Source organism: Pogoniulus pusillus, chromosome 16 (assembly GCF_015220805.1).
Source record: "Pogoniulus pusillus isolate bPogPus1 chromosome 16, bPogPus1.pri, whole genome shotgun sequence".
In the NCBI taxonomy this organism is placed as follows: Eukaryota; Metazoa; Chordata; class Aves; order Piciformes; family Lybiidae; genus Pogoniulus; species Pogoniulus pusillus.
In genome coordinates this window covers 22,705,376-22,724,784 of record NC_087279.1, presented here as the reverse complement: position 1 = coordinate 22,724,784, position 19,409 = coordinate 22,705,376, and the positions used below count along the sequence as shown (strand labels likewise).

Genomic DNA, 19,409 nt, shown 5'->3' with positions numbered 1-19,409 from the left:
ACAGGCTCTCCAGAGAGGCTGTGGAGTCTCCTTCTCTGGAGCCTTCCAAGGCCCATCTGGATGTATTCCTGTGTGACCTGAGCTAGATTATCTGGTCCTGCTCTGGCAGGGGAGTTGGACTCAATGATCTCTTTGGGTCGTTCCAGCCCCTAACATCCTGTGATCCTGTGACATAAAGGCCATAAGACAACTGGGTTTGGGACTTGGACAACATATTCTAGGAGTGTGCTGGAGAGGGTATTTGTTCTGCTTGTTACGTCCCCTTCTGCAGCAGGTCACTGCTCTTCTACCATCGGCTTGTAGCTCACACACACACACACACAGTATCACCAAGGTTGGAAGAGACCTCACAGATCATCAAGTCCAACCCTTTACCACAGAGCTCAAGGCCAGACCATGGCACCAAGTGCCACGTCCAGTCCTGCCTTGAACAGCTCCAGGGACGGCGACTCCACCACCTCCCCAGGCAGCCCATTCCAGTGTCCAATGACTCTCTCAGTGAAGAACTTTCTCCTCACCTCCAGCCTAAATCTCCCCTGGCACAGCCTGAGGCTGTGTCCTCTTGTTCTGGTGCTGGCCACCTGAGAGAAGAGAGCAACCTCCTCCTGGCTACAACCTCCCCTCAGGTAGTTGCAGACAGCAATAAGGTCTCCCCTGAGCCTCCTATACTGTCCACGTGCACACAACCTGCAGCAAGCGAGGAGTAGCAACAGCTGATCTTATGGGAGGGGGATGGCAGGAGCAGAAACAATGCCAGCAGAAATGCCCAGAACCCATCACTCAAAGCCCTTAAAATATCCTGCATTGAATCTGAAGAGGAAAAATCACACTCTTCTTTTTGAGACAGCCTTCTGTATATTGCATTGCACAGAGAGACTTAAAGCAGCTTTCCTAGCTTTAAATGAGAGTTTTAAATGTGTTGTTATGTGGTTTTGGATCTTCATGCAGGGCCATACACAACTGTTTCACTGAAAACTGCCAGACTTGTGACAGTTTGGGTGCTACTCAACCCCCCTCACTCTTATGAAATCACCCAGGCTAGACTCAGCTGAGCTGGAAGTTAAGGAATGAAGCTTTAAATTCACAGCTTAGCACAAGATACAAGCAGAGATTTGCAATCTATTCAGCTATAGACAGAAATAGACAAGTTAAAAGTGATGCAGAAACACAGCAGCCCTCCCAGAAACCAGAGTCCCCAGGAGGGGCTCCCAACCACCCTTCCACCTTCTTTCCACCCCTCTACCTTGCCCCAGACTTTGCTTACGTGCAAGGTGAGGTTAGAGGATCAGCCAGGAGGGTTAGGAAGCATAGGGATTAGTTACACAGAAGGCAGGTTAGGGAGAAAAGTGCAGGCAATAGAGTGCCACACTGGGTTATCTATATTTGTGTTCTTGTTTTTATACATCTCAGCAAGCCTATGAGTGAAGCAGATCATAGAATCATAGAATCAAGCAGGTTGGAAGAGACCTCCAAGCTCAGCCAGTCCAACCTAGCACCCAGCCCTGTCCAATCAACCAGACCATGGCACTAAGTGCCTCAGCCAGGCTTTGCTTCAACACCTCCAGGGACAGCAACTCCACCACCTCCCTGGGCAGCCCATTCCAATGCCAATCACTCTCTCTGACAACAACTTCCTCCTGACATCCAGCCTAGACCTACCCTGGCACAACTTCACACTGTGTCCCCTTGTGCTGTTGCTAGTTGCCTGGCAGCAGAGCCCAACCCCACCTGGCTACAGCCTCCCTTCAGGTAGCTGCAGACAGCAATGAGCTCTGCCCTGAGCCTCCTCTTCTGCAGGCTGCACACCCCCAGCTCCCTCAGCCTCTCCTCCCAGGGCTGTGCTCCAGGCCCCTCCCCAGCCTTGCTGCCCTTCTCTGGACACTTTCCAGCACCTCAACATCTCTTTTGAATTGAGGGGCCCTTTTCACAGCCTAGCATCTAATTCTTCTCACCAAAATATTCCAGATAGCCTCAAACTAGCACAAGGCTTTAGGTAGGTAATATGTAATAGTGGAACCAAACTTGCTGTCCTGCTTTTAACTCAGCTAGCAGCTGAATCCCAGCAGCCCAGTTACAACAAAAGGGTCTTCTCCTTCCCTGCACTTCTCTTCTGGAGGAAAGCAGCCAAGGAAGCTGGAATGTCAGCTGAGATAGGGAAAATAAGAAGGTGGCTGGTGGCAGCCAACATGGCTTCACAAAGGGCCAGTTGTGCCTGACAGATCTGGTGGCCTATGACAGTTATGGCTCTGGTGGATATGGGAAGAACAACTAACATCATCTCGCTGGACTTGTGCAAGGCATTTCACACTGTCCTGCATGACATCACAGTCTCACAGTATCACCAAGGCTGGAAGAGACCTCACAGATCATCAAGTCCAACCCTTTACCATAATTCTCAAGGCTAGACCATGGCACCAAGTGCCACGTCCAGTCCTGCCTTGAACAGCCCCAGGGACGGCGACTCCACCACCTCCCCGGGCAGCCCATTCCAGTGTCCAATGACTCTCTCAGTGAAGAACTTTCTCCTCACCTCCAGCCTAAATCTCCCCTGGTGCAGCCTGAGGCTGTGTCCTCTCATTCTGGTGCTGGCCACCTGAGAGAAGAGAGCAACCTCCTCCTGGCCACAACCTCCCTTCAGGTAGTTGTAGACAGCAATAAGGTCACCCCTGAGCCTCCTCTTCTCCAGGCTAACCAATCCCAGCTCTAAGATGGAGAGACCTGGATTTGATGGATGGCACTCAATGGATAAGGAACTGGATTATGGTCTGACTCAGAGGGTTGTGGTCAACAAGCTCAATGTCTGAGTGGAGGCCAGTGACAAGTAGAGTTCCTCAGGGCTCTGTTCTGGGTCCAGTGCTGTTTAACATCTTTGTCAGAGACATGGAGAGTGGCATGGAGTGCACCCTCAACAGGTTTGCTGATAGCACCAAGCTGCGTGGTGCAGTGGACTCACCTGAGGGAAGGGATCCATCCAGGAGGATCTTGGCAGGCTTGAGAAGTGAGCCAGTGCAAAATGCAGGAAGTTCAGCAAGTCCAAGTGCAAGGTCCTGCCTCTGGGTTGGGCCAACCTCAGGCAGAAAGACAGGCTGGGGTGGGTCAAGAGCAGCTCTGAAGAAAGAGCCCTGGGGGTGCTGATTGATGAGAAGCTCACCGTGAGCCGGCGCTGTGCTCATGCAGCCCAGCAGGCAAATTGTATCCCAGGCTGCATCAAGAGGAGTGTGGCCAGCAGGGCAAGAGAGGGGATTCTGCCTCTTTGCTCTGCCCTTGCAAGACCCCATCTCAATACTGCATCTGGTTCTGGTGTCCCCATCATAAGAGGACACAGAACTGTTGGAATGAGCTCAGAGAAGGGCCACAAAGATGCTCAAAGGGCTGGAACACCTCTGCTGTGGGGACAGGCTGAGGGAGCTGCCTCAAGAAGAGAAGACTCCAGAGAGACCTTATAGCTGCCTTCCAGTAGCTGAAGAGGCTGCAGAGGGACTTCTCCTAAGGGTCTCCAGCAGTAGGGCAAGGGGGAATGGCTTGAAGCTGAGGGAGAGTAGGTTTAGACTGGATCTTAGGAAGAAGTTCTTCAGAGTGGTGAGACTGGAATAGGCTGCCCAGGGAGGTTGTGGATGCCTCCTCCCTGGGGTGTTCAAGGCCTGGCTGAATGAGTTTAGTTGAGAGATGTCCCTGCCCGTGGCCTTCCAACCTAAGCCACTCTATGATTCTCTATTGCAGGCATATCAGACTACACAAAGGGAAAACAGAAAAGCAGAGGAAAAGGTACCAATGCAGAGAGCAGATGAAACCACAAAAACTGCCAGCACCACATGCAGACTGAAACTGCAGCAAAAATGATGAACCCCAGCCCAGAAACTGGGGAAGAAACACAAAAACCCTGGAACAGGAAGCTTTGGGAGCTACGGAATCCATCACAAGTCCCATAATCCCCAGGCAAGCCCTTCCCTGTCATACAGTGAGCTTGCTGGTAGTGTCCCTGGCTGCAGGCTGGGCTGCAGATGTGTGCTGGTGAGACAGGCTGAACTGGGCCAGGTCTGACTGCATTTGCTCTCTGCGCCAGGGAGCCAGTAGAAGATGTTTTTGTAGTTGGGTCCTGCTGCGTGGGGCTGGGGATGTGGTTCTGAGTCACAGTTGGGCAGCTTTGGGGAATTTGTTTAGCTCTAATTAAACTTGGCAGGAGGCAGAAGACATTGAGTATTCCAGCTGTAGACACCAAGGGCAGAGGGGCAGTCACTCAGGAAGCTAGGATGTCCCTCTCGCTCTGCCAGATGCCCCCAGGCATGGCTCCAAGCACACATTGGGGGTGGCATTGTTTATTCCATTCTAGCAGTGGCTTTACTGTGGGGAAGGTCCAAGTGCCATATGTTGCCTGGACACCTCTCCCTGGAGGTCCCTGTCTCCAGCCAGTGATTCCCCAGCAGATCATAGAATCATAGAATCAACCAGGTTGGAAGAGACCTCCAAGATCATCCAGTCCAACCTAGCACCCAGCCCTATCCAGTCAACTAAACCATGGCACTAAGTGCCTCAGCCAGGCTTTGCTTCAACACCTCCAGGGCCAGTGACTCCACCACCTCCCTGGGCAGCCCATTCCAATGCCAATCACTCTCTCTGCCAACAACTTCCTCCTAACATCCAGCCTAGACCTCCCCTGATACAACTTGAGACTGTGTCCCTTTGTTCTATTGGTGGTTGCCTGGCAGAAGAGCCCAACCCCCACCTGGCTACATCTCTCTGCGTTGCAAGGTTCAGACTGATCACTGCAGCCTCCAGAGCCATCAGCCAGCAAATGGCCTTTCTCTTGACCATGGTTATCTAACTCCACACCTAATTTGATGCAAGCAGCTAATTGTCCTCTCTGCAGATGCCAGCATGGGGCCTGCGCACACTCGATGTGATTTCCCCAGCTACATTGCATCTGTATTCTCAGTCAAAACTGAGCAAATGCCTCTGCTTCCTCCAGCCTCCCCTTTGAGTGAACATGCTCTGCACCTGCAGCTCTCACTGCTTGCTTCAGCTAACCTATCCACCAGGACCTGGGAGTGCTGGTGGATAACAAGTTAAGTATGGTGCAGCGATGTGCCCTGGTGGCCAAGAAGGCCAATGGGATCCTAGGGGGTATTAGGCAGAGTGTGTCCAGCAGATCAAGGGAGGTTCTCCTTCCCTTCTGCTCTGCCTTGGTAAGACCTCATCTTGAGTACTGTGCTCAGTTTTGGGCTCCCCAGTTGAAGAGGGGCAGGGATCTGCTGGAGAGGGTACAACGGAGGGCTAGGAGGATGATGAGGGGACTGGAGCACTGCCTGGTTAGGAGAGGCTGAGGGATCTAGGGCTGTTTACTCTGGAGAAGAGAAGACTGAGAGGAGATTTAATCAATGTTTGAGGGTTGGGGGTCAGGAGCAGGGGGGACAGCCTCTGCTCACTTGCTCCCTGGGACAGGACAAGGAGCAATGGATGGAAGCTGCAGCACAGGAGGTTCTAGCTCAACACAAGGGGGAACTTCCATACTGGAAGGGTCCCAGAGCACTGAAACAGGCTCTCCAGAGAGGTTGTGGAGTCTCCTTCTCTGGAGCCTTTCAAGGCCCATCTGGATGTGTTCCTCTGTGATCTGTGCTAGATTGTATGGTCCTGCTCTGGCAAGGGGTAGGACTCAATGATCTCCTTGGGTCCCTTCCAACCCCTAATATCCTGTGATCCTGTGAGCTAACCTTGGTTGATATGTCCCCAGGAGGGTCTCATCCTGTCTTTGTGCTGCAAGATTTGCCTCTTTCCTTCTCAGCCTCCTGACATAAACTGGGTCCAAAGACTAAGGTTGTGGAAAGAAATGGGATAGTTTTAAGAGCACCTTTGCTTAAAATAAGTAATAACAAATCTCCTCAGGGGTACAACGTTCAGGTAGTGTTTCCTGATGGCTGTGGTGGAGCAGCCTTCATTCTCAGCTCTTTCAGAGGCATAGCAGCCACCACACAGAGCTCTGTTCCTTTGTCTGTGCCTGGCAGTGGGCATGGGAAGTTGTTGTTGAACTGTTCTGTTTTCTTGGAGCAGTTTACTGCCTCAGAAAAAAATTACCTTTTACCAAACTTTTTATTCCAGCTCCAAACAATGTGCCCCTGTAAAATCAGAGATTACTCACTTTAGCAGGAAATGTGAGGAGGAGGAGATGCACTACAGTTTCACACCTTTTCTCTCTTGCTTTTCCATCTAGAAACAAGTTCTGTTCTGGCTTGATGGCTTGACTGAACCTTTTTCAAGTGCTGTCTGGGAAGGAGACAGCTTTATCTTTTGCTAGAGCAGAGAAATGTTTGGCTCTTGAACAAATATTCTTAAAACCTGAGGAGTTTTCTTTCTTTTTGTTTGTTTGCTGGAGAAATCACAGCACCTGCACTGAATGAGGGAAAACTTCAAAGGTGACAAGTTCTAATGGCCTGGCTTAGGAACTTTACTCTCTCCCCACCACTACTGAAATGTACCAGAGCAGCTCAGAGAGCTTGGAAGTGAGCTGAAGCTCGATTTACAGCAAAGCTACATTTCCAAGCATACATACACAACATATTTACAGGTATTTACAGTTGTACAATTGGATTACAACTGCATGATTGTTGGAGCCCTCAACACAAGGAGAATGTGGAACTGTTGGACTGAGTCTGGAGGAGGCCAGGAAGATACTCAGAGAATCATAGAGTTATGGAATCAACCAGGTTGGGAGAGACCTCCAAGCTCATGCAGCCCAACCTAGCACCCAGCCCTGGCCAATCAACCAGACCATGGCACTAAGTGTCTCAGCCAGGCTTTGCTTCAACACCTCCAGGCATTGGTGACTCCACCACCTCCCTGGGCAGCCCATTCCAATGCCAATCACTCTCTCTGACAACAACTTCCTCTAAACATCCAGCCTAGACCTCCCCTGCAACAACTTGAGCCTGTGTCCCCTTGTTCTGTTGCTGCTTGCCTGGCAGAGGAGCCCAACCCCACCTGGCTACAGCCTCCCTTCAGGTAGCTGCAGACAGCAATGAGCTCTGCCCTGAGCCTCCTCCTCTCCAGGCTACACACCCCCAGCTCCCTCAGCCTCTCCTCACAGGGCTGTGCTCCAGGCCCCTCACGTTATCCTTCTCTGGACACCTTCCAGTACTGCAAAATCTCTCCTAAATTGAGGAGCCCAGAACTGGACACAGCACTCAAGGTGTGGCCTGACCAGTGCTGAGCACAGGGGCAGAAGGACCTCCCTTGTCCTGCTGCCCACACTGCTCCTGAGCCAGCCCAGGATGCCATTGGCTCTGCTGCCCACCTGGGCACTGCTGCCTCAGCTTCAGCTCCTCTCTCCCAGCACCCCCAGCTCCCTCTCTGCCTGGCTGCTCTCAGCCACTCTGTCCCCAGCCTGTAGTGCTGCTTGGGGTTGTTGTGGCCGAAGTGTAGAACCCTGCACTTGGCCTTGTTCAATCCCATCCCATTGGCCTCTGCCCACCCATCCAGCCTGGCCAGATCCCTCTGCAGAGCTCTCCTACACTCTGCGAGATCCACAGCTGCTCCTAGCTTGGTGTCATCTGCAGCCTTACTTATGCTGGACTCAATCTCCTGTTCTAGATTCTCAATAAAGATATTAAACAGGACCAGACCAGCTTGTTACATGGAGGAGAGTCAGGAGTTTAGTGATGAGAATGGTACAAAAGTGACTCCAGTGCTGGTAGATGGAGGTTACATTTTTGTTACAAAGGGACAAGTCTGATTTTACTGTTGGGAGCTCTGAAGTTTCAGTGGGGATCCTTTAGCTGTGCTTGTTCCATGGGTTTGAGCCAGCATGAGCCCCTGTACACATGAACCAGAAAGGGTGATTAGCTGCTGTGGTATGTAAGGTCTGCTTGCACTGGGAACATTAGGATGAAAATAGTTCAAAGAGTGATTTAAAAGGCTCTTTCTAAAAGTAGCTTGCCTTTCTTCCTGGATAGCTCACCATCCTGCTCTGAGAGACTCTCAGTCTTTTCATGTGTGTAGCCACTTCTGGAGAGAAGTGAAGTGCTGTTATCCTCCTTTCACAAGCACAAGATGCAGCACAGAACAACAGACAGCTGGGCTGTTGGAGACTAAGGACTTGCCTGGGTCCTGGGACACTGCCCTCCTCTCCTGGAGACCCAGCAGCATGGACCAGCTTGTACTCCCACCCTATCCCTCAGCCACTTTCAGGATTTAACCAGTTTGTGAGTATTTAGTTGTCCTTACTTTGTGTTTGGGCCTGGCCTAACCTCTAAAGCAGTCCAAGAATCAAGATGCTTGGGTAGTACTGTCAGCAATGTGGGTTGCCAATCTTCTGAGTACTGTGCTGTCCAAATAACACTGACCAGGGTGGTGGGAAGAGGTTCTCCACTGTTACTTACTTTGTAGGAGGGGCTCAGAAGTTGTCTCTGGTCACCTGGACACTGGCCACATTGACCATCTCAGTAAAACTCCACCTGGAGTACTGCATCCAGTTCTGGGGCCCCCATGACAGGAGGGATGTGGATGTGCTGGAGTGTGTCCAGAGAAGGGCCACGAGGATGCTCAGAGGGCTGCAGCTCCTCCAGCAGTCAAAGCAAACACAGCTTGACCTGCACCTCTGACCCTTGCTAGCAGAATTTTCTGGAGAAATCTGTGTCAGTTGTTGTGTTTTATTCCCTTGAGACTTGGAGTTGATCAGAAAGGGACTGGAGGGAGCAAAGAAGGTGTTTGGGCTGGAGACAGGAGCAGGAGAGAAGCCAACGGCAGCATCTCACCTGGAGGAGACCTCAAGGAAATAAAGGGATTTGTCTCCTGCCTTTGAGGCAGGCAGTGTTGGGGGACTTGGCATGCTACTCTGCCCCTTCTAGACAGCCTCTGTCCTGTTTGCCTCCTGGTTTTATTTACTAGCTCTATCTCTGCTGGTGTTTTTATGGGATTGTTTTTTCTGTTTTATGAACAGAACAGCCTCACTTTTACCACAGGCAGGATGATGCTGTGCTTTCTGCTGAGAGCTGCCAGATCATGATGATGTGGTTGTTTGCAGCAGAGCTCACCAGGCAGGGCTCCTGGCACAGCAGAAGTGGCCCAGGAGGTTTCTTACAGCAGCAATTGCCCCTCAGCCCATGCTCAGTCACTGGCTCAGTATTTCATCATTAATACCAGAGTTGGGGCTCTTCAGTCTGGAGAAGAGAAGGATTCGAGGAGACCTTATAGTGGCCTTCCAGTATCTGAAGGGACCCTACAGGAAGGCTGGGGAGGGACTATTGACAAGGTCTTGTAATGACAGGATGAGAAGGAAGGGGTTTAAACTGGCAGAGGGGAGATTTAGGCTAGATGTTAGGAGGAAGTTCTTTGCAGTGAGAGTGGTGAGACACTAGCAGAGGTTGCCCAGGGAAGTTGTGGCTGCTTCCTCCCTGAAGGTGTTTAAGGCCAGGTTGGACGAGGCCTTGAGCAACCTGCTCTGCTGGGAGGTGTCCCTGCCTATGGTGGGGGGGTTGGAGCTGGGTGATCCTTGAGGTCCCTTCCAACCTAGACCATTCTATGGTTCTATTTCTTGCTTGTATTTTGTGCTGGCTTCTTCATTCCGAGATCAAAGTCATGTCTTTGTTGATCAATAAAATAATAGAGTATGTATCTGTTTGGTCATACAGAGAAAAATACCCAGCAGGGCCAGATTGGTCTATGGCATCTACTGCAAACTCACTCTGCTAATAGCTTGTTTAGGTAAAATAAGATCAAAGTTGGGAGAAGTTCCAATCTTTCTGTGCTTTTGTTGGGTGGCTTCATCTTGGGGTTATTTGCTTGCACACCAGCTGCAGAGGAGGAACCAGCCAGGAGAAGAGAGAGACCATCAGGAGATGGAAGCTCACAGACAGGAGCAGAAATTCTGCACCTGTCAGAGCTGCCTTTTCCAGTAAGTTTGGTTGATCTTAGTGTAACAGCAGACCTCGTGCAGGGAGGAGATGCAGACTGGCTTATGAGCATCAGATGGGCACACCTGGTACAAAGGTAGCAAGGGAGGCAGGCAGTGGCAAGGTATCTTTTGATGTGCCTGCCTCTAGGCTTGCCTTGTGGTGGCAGGATGCAGAAGGAAGGTGTAGCTTGGAAAGCACAGAGAAGGTTGTCATGGCAAAGGCCCAGTCCCAAATCCTGGATTTACTTTCCTCTTCTACCGTTGTGCATCACTGCCTCAGAAAATAGGAGCATCCCTAATGTCTCAGGTCTTTGTGTGTGTCAGAGGAGTGTGCCTAGCTGGAAGAGAGGATCACAGAAAAGAGATGCTCTTAGGGATTGAGAGGACAAAAAGAGCATCCATGTATTTCAAAGAGAGCATCTCTGAGCCTCTGCTTTGTCTTTTCTGATAAACCTGCTACTGGCTGTAGTCTGGAGCAGAGGAGAGGAGAGATCTGCTCTGCTTGATGTAGAGGCTCTGTGACTGCAGCTGATCTAACAGAAGGGTTTGATGTTTTACTTTCCTGTTTCTTATCCAGCACTTGAGCCTCTTTAAAGAAGAAATGTTCCATCAAGTGCCAAAATCATTTAGCACTCAGCAAAGCTGCTGGAGTTTGCTTGTAATAAGAGAGATATGAGAGGCACTGGCAAGGATTGGAGTTGATGCTGTAGTAGTAGAGTGGCTGGGTGGTAGCTCTGCAGCTGGGCAGAGGAGAGGGTTTCCTTTCCTATGCAAGCAGCTCTGGTGAGTTTTCTCACCCCTGTGGTTGTGTTGCTGAAGCAGACATTTACCATTAGGTTGGGAAGTAGTCTTCTTGGATTGTTGGACTGCTTGGGTGAGAGGTTGGTTCAGTCTCTGAGCTGCAAATCAGTGCTGGGATGCTGTGTAAGCACCCGGGAGTTGTTTGTGTTGCTTGTGTCTGAGCCCAGCCTGGCCCAGGCGAGTGTTGCTCCTTGGAGGGTCCCTGTTGCTCTGACCCATCCCCATGGTTGCAGGTGGGCTGAGCAGGCAGAGCATGAGCTGCTGCCTGCAGGAAGGGCTGTGTGTGCCCTTCTCTGTCTCATGTGTGTAAACCCAAGCAAGGTGATGGCACAGATGTTTTATTCTGCAGCAAATCATCTGGGGACCTCTTCTGAGGGAGGAGAAGGTGTCAGCAGGGTCAGTGGCTGGTGCTGTACAAAAAGGGGTGAGCAAGGCTGAAGAGAGCAGGCAGTGTGGATGCACCAGGGCCTGTAAATCATGGCCAGAGCCAGGAGGCAGCAAATCAAGCACCCATGAAGAGGGAATTGCACAGACAGTGGTGGATCAGTAGGCGTGTGCACAGTGATCCACGTGTGGGCAGGCTGTGAGCGCTGGCTTGCTGTTCCCGAAAGATGCATAGTGGCTAGCAGAAACCAAAGCACAAGGAGCTCTCTGTGGCAGCAAATATTAAACCTCTCAGAAACAACCACAAAAACACACTGCTGGACAGCTGGGAAAGGCTCCTTGAGACTGGCAGTCAATACTGCTCACTTACGTTAGCAGCACAAAGCCAGCAGTGTTCAGCTGTCTGCAAAGCAGCCACCTCTGCCCAGGAGAGCTTGCAGCAAACACCCCAAATGTCACCCCCGGCGTTGTCCTCTCTCCTGCTGAGGGGAAAGCAGCATCAGTGCAGGGAGAATCTGATGTGTTTTCCCAGTGCAAAATAACCTGAGGTTTGGTTTTTTTTCTCTAGTCCCATGCCCATGGCATGGGGCTTCTGACCCAACCCTGGAGGACAGTGCTGAGCTGCTCTGGCACCTCTTTCTCTCCTTCTCACATTATTCATGCCATGGCTGGTTCTCAGAGCATGGAAGCTGTGATGATGAGGGATGCTTTTTAGGCTGGTTTAGCTTTTCCCTACATCACCTGATGCTGAGGAGTAATAAAGTATTTATTAGATGTTACAAAACCAAACCCAGAACAGCAGCAGAGTGAGCAGTGAAATCCTGCTCCTTGGCAGTGGTTCCTGCACAGCTCTGTGCTGCTCTTGCTCCTTGGCAGTGGTTCCTGCACAGCTCTGTGCTGCTCTTGCTCCTTGGCAGTGGTTCCTGCACAGCTCTGTGCTGCTCTTGCTCCTTGGCGGTGGTTCCTGCACAGCTCTGTGCTGCTCTTGGTCCTTGGTGGTGGTTCCTGCACAGCTCTGTGCTGCTCTTGGTCCTTGGTGGTGGTTCCTGCACAGCTCTGTGCTGCTCTTGGTCCTTGGTGGTGGTTCCTGCACAGCTCTGTGCTGCTCTTGGTCCTTGGTGGTGGTTCCTGCACAGCTCTGTGCTGCTCTTGGTCCTTGGCAGTGGTTCCTGCACAGCTCTGTGCTGCTCTTGGTCCTTGGTGGTGGTTCCTGCACAGCTCTGTGCTGTTTTTGGTCCTTGGTGGTGGTTCCTGCACAGCTCTGTGCTGCTCTTGGTCATGTGCTGTAAGCTGGTCTCTCTAGACAGAAGGCAGAGGTACTTCCTCTGGGAATGACCTGGAGGCCCCAGCTGAAGCAATTCCTTTGAGGCATGGGTGACACTCGTGGGCTGGACCATCAGAGACTGGTGTGTAGCACTTTGGTGCATCCTCACATCCTGGCTGCAAAGGAGACCCTTCCAGTGGCATGTATGGGTGCAATGGCATCAGTGCAACAAAAGGCCTAGTCCTCAATCAGAGGTGTTGAAGAATGGCAGTAAAAGGGATCCCCTCTCCACCAGAGGAGTGCCTTTTGCTTGAAAACCTTCTGCAGAGGTCAGACCTGAGTGCAATTGCAGCAGCTGCCTCATTGATGGATATGGTTTTGTTAGTTGGTTTGAGTGTGCTCAGCCATGGGTGAGTTATTCTGTAGCCTGTCACTGGCAAATCAATGGTTAGCACTAGAACACCTGGCAGTCTGCAACCTAGGATGGCCTCTCTTTGTAAGTCTTACAAAGGTGGTTCCTGCACAGCTCTGTGCTGCTCTTGGTCCTTGGTGGTGGTTCCTGCACAGCTCTGTGCTGCTCTTGGTCCTTGGCAGTGGTTCCTGCACAGCTCTGTGCTGCTCTTGCTCCTTGGTGGTGGTTCCTGCACAGCTCTGTGCTGCTCTTGGTCCTTGGCAATGATTCCTGCACAGCTCTGTGCTGCTCTTGGTCCTTGGTGGCGGTTCCTGCACAGCTCTGTGCTGCTCTTGGTCCTTGTCGGTGGTTCCTGCACAGCTCTGTGCTGCTCTTGGTCCTTGGTGATGATTCCTGCACAGCTCTGTGCTGCTCTTGGTCCTTGACGGTGGTTCCTGCACAGCTCTGTGCTGCTCTTGGTCCTTGGTGGTGATTCCTGCACAGCTCTGTGCTGCTCTTGGTCATGTGCTGTAAGCTGGGTATGGTCCTGCCATAGCGTAGTGAGGGTTGCAAGGAACTTCTGAGGAGCTTAAAAACAGGGCTCCCTCCAAAACCAGTTCATGGCATGCAATCAGGCTGGGAAGACTCACAAGGCTGGAGTTGCCAGAGCATCTCTGAGTGGCTACCTCAGTGCTGGACCAGCCTGTGGTGGTTTGGGAGTTACCTGACCCCCCACTCTTGTGGAATCACCCAGACTAGACTCAGCCAGCTGGAAGCTAAGGAATGAAGCTTTATATGCACAGTTTAGCACAAGATACAAGCAGAGAGTTACAGTATTTACAGCTATAGACAGACATAGACAAGTTAAAAGTAATATAGAAACACAACAGCCCTCCCAGAAACCAGAGTCCCCAGGAGGGGCTCCCAACCACCCTTCCACTTTCTTTCCACCCCTCTACCTTATCCCAGCATTTGTCTTATGTGCAAGGTGAGGTTGGAGGATTGGCCAGGGGGGTTAGAGGCAAATTAGTTACACAGCAGCAGCCCAGGGCACCAACTGCAACAGAGAGACACACACACACACTGACCACCTCCCACTGTCTTAGCTATGTCTGTGTCCTTGTTTTTATACATCTCAGCAAGCCTATGAGTGAAGCAGACATCACCAGTGTTTCCTTTTCACAGCCTAGCATCTAATTCCTGTCATTAAAATATTCCAATTAGCCTCAAACCAGCTCACACCCTCACTGCAATATTGTGCAAGAAACTCTTCAAAACACTTCTGAGCCTCTCCTGTCTAGGAGCTTCCAAGGCATGTAATCTGGGGCTTTTGGGCACCACATGCTGTTGGTGTGCATCATACAAAGCCTGCAGAGACAACTGTCCTGCGAATGCAAGTCATCTTGTTTTCTTCACACATGCAGATCTGAAAGTTTACTTTCAAAGAGTGAAAATCTGCACAAGTTGTTCTAGGGCTTGGAAGTGCAGTACAAGGAGGAAGTTCTTCACAGAGAGAGTGATTGCCATTGGAATGGGCTGCCCAGGGAGGTGGTAGAGTCACCATCCCTGGAGGTGTTCAAGAAAAGACTGGATGAGGCACTTAGTGCCATGGTCTGGTTGACTGGATAGGGCTGGGTGCTAGGTTGGCCTGGATGATCTTGGAGGTCTCTTCCAACCTGCTTGATTCTATGATTCTATGGGGCTGTTTAGCTTGGAGAGGAGGAGGCTAAGGGATGACCTCATTAACTTAAGGGGTGAGTGCCAGGAGGATGGAACCAGCGCCGTGGTCTGGTTGATTGGGTAGCGCTGGGTGATAGGTTGGACTGGATGATCTTGCAGGTCTGGTTGATTCTATGATTCTATGACAAGGAGCAGTGTGTGGAAGCTGAGGCATAGGAGGTTCCCTGTGAACCTGAGGAAGAATTTTTTCCCTATGAGGGTGACAGAGCACTTGGAACAGGCTGCCCAGGGAGGCTGTGGAGTCTCCCTCTCTGGAGATACTCAAGAACTGTCTGGATGTGTTCCAGTGGGATCTGCTCTGGGTGATGCTGCTCTGGCAGTGGGGCTGGACCAGATGATCTTTCAGAGTCCCCTCCAGCCCCTGACATTTTATGATTCTATGTAAATCTGAGACCCTGCTTTGAGCCCATCCATAGAATCATAGAATCAACCAGGTTGGAAGAGACCTCCAAGCTCATCCAGCCCAACCTAGCACCCAGCCCTAGCCAATCAACCAGACCCCATGGTCTTTTCTTGAACACCTCCAGGCACAGTGACTCCACCACCTCCCTGGGCAGCCCATTCCAATGCAAATCACTCTCTCTTCCAACAACTTCCCCTAATATCCAGCCTAGACCTCCCCTGGCACAACTTGAGACTGTGTCCCCTTGTTCTGTTGCTGCTTGCCTGGCAGAGGAGCCCAACCCCCACCTGGCTACAGCCTCCCTTCAGGTAGTTGTAGACAGCAATGAGCTCTGCCCTGAGCCTCCTCTTCTCTGGGCTAAACAACCCCAGATGACAATCCATGATGCAGCATGCAGTACCCAACTCGAATCCACCTAACACTGTCATATGGTGCAGGCCCTAAGCTATGGGCAGCACAGCTGTGCTTACTGCACCTGCTCAGACACAGCCAAGCCTACTGCAGAGAGGATGGGTCAGTGAGGCACTTTGCCTCACGTGGATGCCTTTTTTTTTCAGGGAGCATTTCTGTGGCAAACAGCTTCTATGGTGTAGGCAAAGTAGAGTGGAGACAATGTGCAGAGCTGGTGCCAGGTGTTTGCTGGCTGGAGCAGCTCTGGAGAATGTGCCACGGCTCTGCCTGCTCAGGTTTGCATTTGCTCTGGGTCAGATGGAATCTCTGCAAGAACAACACATAAAAAGCAAGCTGCTGGTGAGCATTTGTCTCGAGGAGGCTGGTGTGACACTCGCTGAGATCAGCCTCAAGCAGCTCCCAGGAATTGAATCCACGATTTGCTTGTGACTGCAGTGGAGACATGGCACATGCCAGAGGTTGTTCTGCCCTCTTTCTGGGGTTGCTAGGCATTGCTGGACTCTTCCCCATCGTTTCACAGGATCACAGGCTCACAGGATCTGAGGGGTTGGAAGAGACCCAAGGAGGTCATTCAGTCCAACCCCCTGCCAGAGCAGGACCACATAATCTAGCACAGATCACAGAGGAACACATCCAGACAGGCCTTGAAAGGCTTCAGAGAAGGAGACTCCACAACCTCTCTGGGCAGCCTGTGCCAGTGCTCTGGGACCCTTACAGTAAAGAAGTTCCCCCTTGTGTTGAGCTGGAACCTCCTATGCTGCAGCTTCCATCCATTGCTCCTTGTTCTGTCCCAGGGAGCAAGTGAGCAGTGCCTGTAGCCCCCCTCCTGAGCCCAAATTTAGTCCATTTTGGCAATGATCTCTCTCCAGCAAGCTTCTTATAAAAAGCTGTGCACTCCCCTAAGAGTACCAGCCTAAAACTCTATGGGTACCCTGCCTGCTACCTGTGCCAGGAGTTCATCATCGCTGACTCAGCTACATTTTATTTTGCCTGTGTGTATCTGGGGCAACTTAGATATTGCATGCCTCAGATAGAGCCTGTGAAACTCTCTGCTGCACACACACCACAGTGTTAACTTGTGAGAGTTGACCTGGGTCCAGAGTCACTATATGGAGCAGAACCAGAGGAGGCCACAAAAATGGTTAGAGGGCTGGAGAACCTCTGCTGTGAAGAAAAGCTGAGAGCTGGGCTCCTCAACTCAAGAGAGATGTTGAGGTGCTGGAAGGTGTCCAGAGAACGGCAACAAAGCTGGTGAGGGGCCTGGAGCACAGCCCTGTGAGGAGAGGCTGAGGGAGCTGGGGGTGTGCAGCCTGCAGAAGAGGAGGCTCTCTCAGGTGGGGTTGGTCTCTTCTCTCAGGCAACCAGCAGCAGAAGAAGGAGACACAGTCTCAAGTTGTGCTGTGGGAGGTCTAGGCTGGATGTTAGGAGGAAGTTGTTGGCAGAGAGAGGAATGGGCTGCCCAGGGAGGTGGTGGAGTCCCTGTCCCTGGAGGTGTTCAAGACGAGCCTGGCTGAGGCACTTAGTGCCATGGTCTGGTTGATTGGCCAAGGCTGGGTGCTAGGTTGGCCTGGTTGAGCTTGGAGCTCTCTTCCAATCTACTTGATTCCATGATCCTATGATTCAACTTGGAGAAGGCCAGACTCCAGGGAGACCTTACTGCAGCATTTCAGTACTTAAAGGGGCCTAGAAGAAAGATGGAGACAGACTTTTTAGCAGGGGCTGCTGTGACAGGGCAAGATGTCACGATAATAGATGGAAAGATGACAGATTTAGGATAGAGATAAGGAATAAATACAAGCATTTGGAACGGTGAGACAGTGGCACAGGTCACCCAGAGAGGTGGCAGATGCCTCATCCCTGGCAACATTCAAGGTCAGGTTAGATGGAGCTTTGAGCAGCCTGATGTAGTTGAAGGTGTCCCTGTTTACTACAGGTTGGGTTGGTCTAGATGATCCTTGAAAATCCTTTCCAGCCCAAAGCATTCTGTGATTTTCTGCAGCAAAGTGTTCAGCAGTCTCTGTCAAATGCTGTTCTTTCTTTAGCAGCTGTCAGGCACTAAAGCAGGTTGTAGGCAAAAGCAGTGAGGACTGGGAAAGCAAACCTCTTCCATTCACCACTGCACTCCTGCTTACTCCCATGTCTCTGCCAGGGGCACTTCCCACTAGAACAGGTCACTCAAGGACTCACCCAGCTTGGCCTTGAACACCTCCAGGGAGGTTGTGGAGCACAGAATCACCCAATGTGATCGAAGATCTTCGATCACATTGGGTGATTCTGTGCTCCACAACCTCCTTGGGCAACCTGTGCCAGTGTCTCACCACCCTCACTGCAAACGACTTCTTCCTAACATCCAGTTTGAATCTCCCCTCTGCCAGTTTAAACCCATTCCTCTTTGTCCTGTCATTGCAAGACCTTGTCAGTAGTCCCTCCCCAGACTTACTGTAGGTCCCCTTTAGATATTGGAAGGCCACTTCAAGATCTCCTCAAAGCCTTCTCTTCTCCAGGCTGCAGAGCCCCAACTTTCATAGCCTGTCCTCATAGCAGAGCTGCTGCAGCCCTCTGAGCATCTTCATGCCCTGCTCTTGACTGGCTTCAACAGTTCCATGTCCTTCTTGTGTTGGGAGCTCCAGAACTGTACACAGTATTCCAGGTGGGGTCTAACAAGAGCAGAAGAAATCTCTGCCCCCACAATCCTTACATGCAAGGAGCTTGCAACCCAACAGGGTTTCATCCCCTGCCACAGCTGGTGAGAGGCTGTCCTGGCATACTGAAGGTACCTGAGAAGTGCATTGTGTTGGCTCCTTAGTAGCCACTCTGGGCCTGCAGAAGCTGTTGGCTTGCTTTATGTGGATTTCTAGCTGATCACTGGTGCCTCAAACAGCAAGAGATAAAATAATGCTCCTGCCTTTACAGCACTGAAGTTCTCAGGTGAGCATGCAGGGCATGTTCTCTTCTAGGCCCCTGGATGGGTCAGTGGCATTGCTTGGCCCTGCTTTAAAGTGTGACACAGGGGCTGAGGCTGCTCCCCTGCCTCTGCCGTGCCTCCTGGCTGGCTGGAGGTCTCTTCTGGGGCTTGGCAGCGATGCCTTTGGCAGCTGACAGGAGAGAAGAGGCACAAAACAGGGGATGGAGCATGCCGGGCAGACTTCATTGCCTGGTGGGTCTGGCCACCCTCTGCTTCCCCGCTGCCGCTGTGCTGCGGAGCTCGGTTTGAGATGCAGGCAGCTCAGGCTGACTGCGTCCTCGCTGATGGCCACGGCAGCGGCAGCGGCAGCGGCAGGGGCAGGGATCGCTCCCGCAGCGCTGCCTCACGGTCTGCTGGCCATAGCGGCAGACAAAGGCTCCTGCGAGCCAGGCCCGGGCTGTGCTGCAGCCTGCTGCCATCAGCGGGGATCGCCTTTTTCCCTGGGTGAGGAAAACACCCAGAGCTTGGGGGCGAGGAGAAGGCAGCTGACAGGCTGGGGGAGCCAGATGCGATGATTCATTTCCGCAGTGCCCAGCAGCGAGCTGTGCGCTGGGAGCTTCTAGGAACTGCGAGAAGCATCCCTCCTTTCGGAGGTAGCCCGTGCCGTTCTGAGCAAGGGGCAGAAGCTATTGCTGCTAGGTGGCATTAGAGGCGTGGAGGTTGTCCTAAGAGATAACCTGAAAAGAAGCAGATAGAAAATGCCGTGCACGTTTTAAAGACCCTGAATGAAAAGCCTCTTAGCCGAGATTATCAGTGCTCTTAGCCTGTCTTTTCTTGCACCTCAGCACGCTGGTGGCAGCGTTACTTGTAGTTTTCCTGCTTCTCTCCTTGGTTTCTTACAGCCTCTGCTTCCCTGTTGTCTCACAAGGGTTGCTAATGCAAAATCGTTAATACTTTTAATTAACATCCTGCTTTTCTCTCCTTCCACGTAATTAAATGCTTAATAAAACCAGACCTAGCTCCTTCCCACAGGTGTCTCCAGCCTGAGCTCACTACATTGTCTTTGGCTTCTCTTACTGCTGACACAGTTTTCTTTGCAATTCCATCAGGACCCAGATAAGTTTGGAGCCTGATGTACGTCTGCTGCTGTGCGTATTGCCTCAAGGGCTCATGCTATCTAGAGTGCTATTGGCAGCCACCACAAAGGGCTTAAGGAGCCTGACGTGG

General features: G+C 51.6%; 1 protein-coding gene and 1 long non-coding RNA gene across 14 annotated transcripts in view; one reads left to right on the top strand and one right to left on the bottom strand.

The window, feature by feature from the left end:
* The window catches only part of CADPS (calcium dependent secretion activator), a 294,058-nt gene that overhangs the window by 40,828 nt on the left and 233,821 nt on the right, over nucleotides 1-19,409 (top strand). The window lies entirely within an intron of this gene.
* On the bottom strand, nucleotides 18,281-19,298 carry LOC135182239 (uncharacterized). Its single transcript, XR_010305117.1, has 3 exons — nucleotides 19,198-19,298; nucleotides 19,023-19,115; nucleotides 18,281-18,919 (listed from the first exon to the last, which is right to left on the bottom strand). It is a non-coding gene; the product is annotated as an uncharacterized LOC135182239 (long non-coding RNA).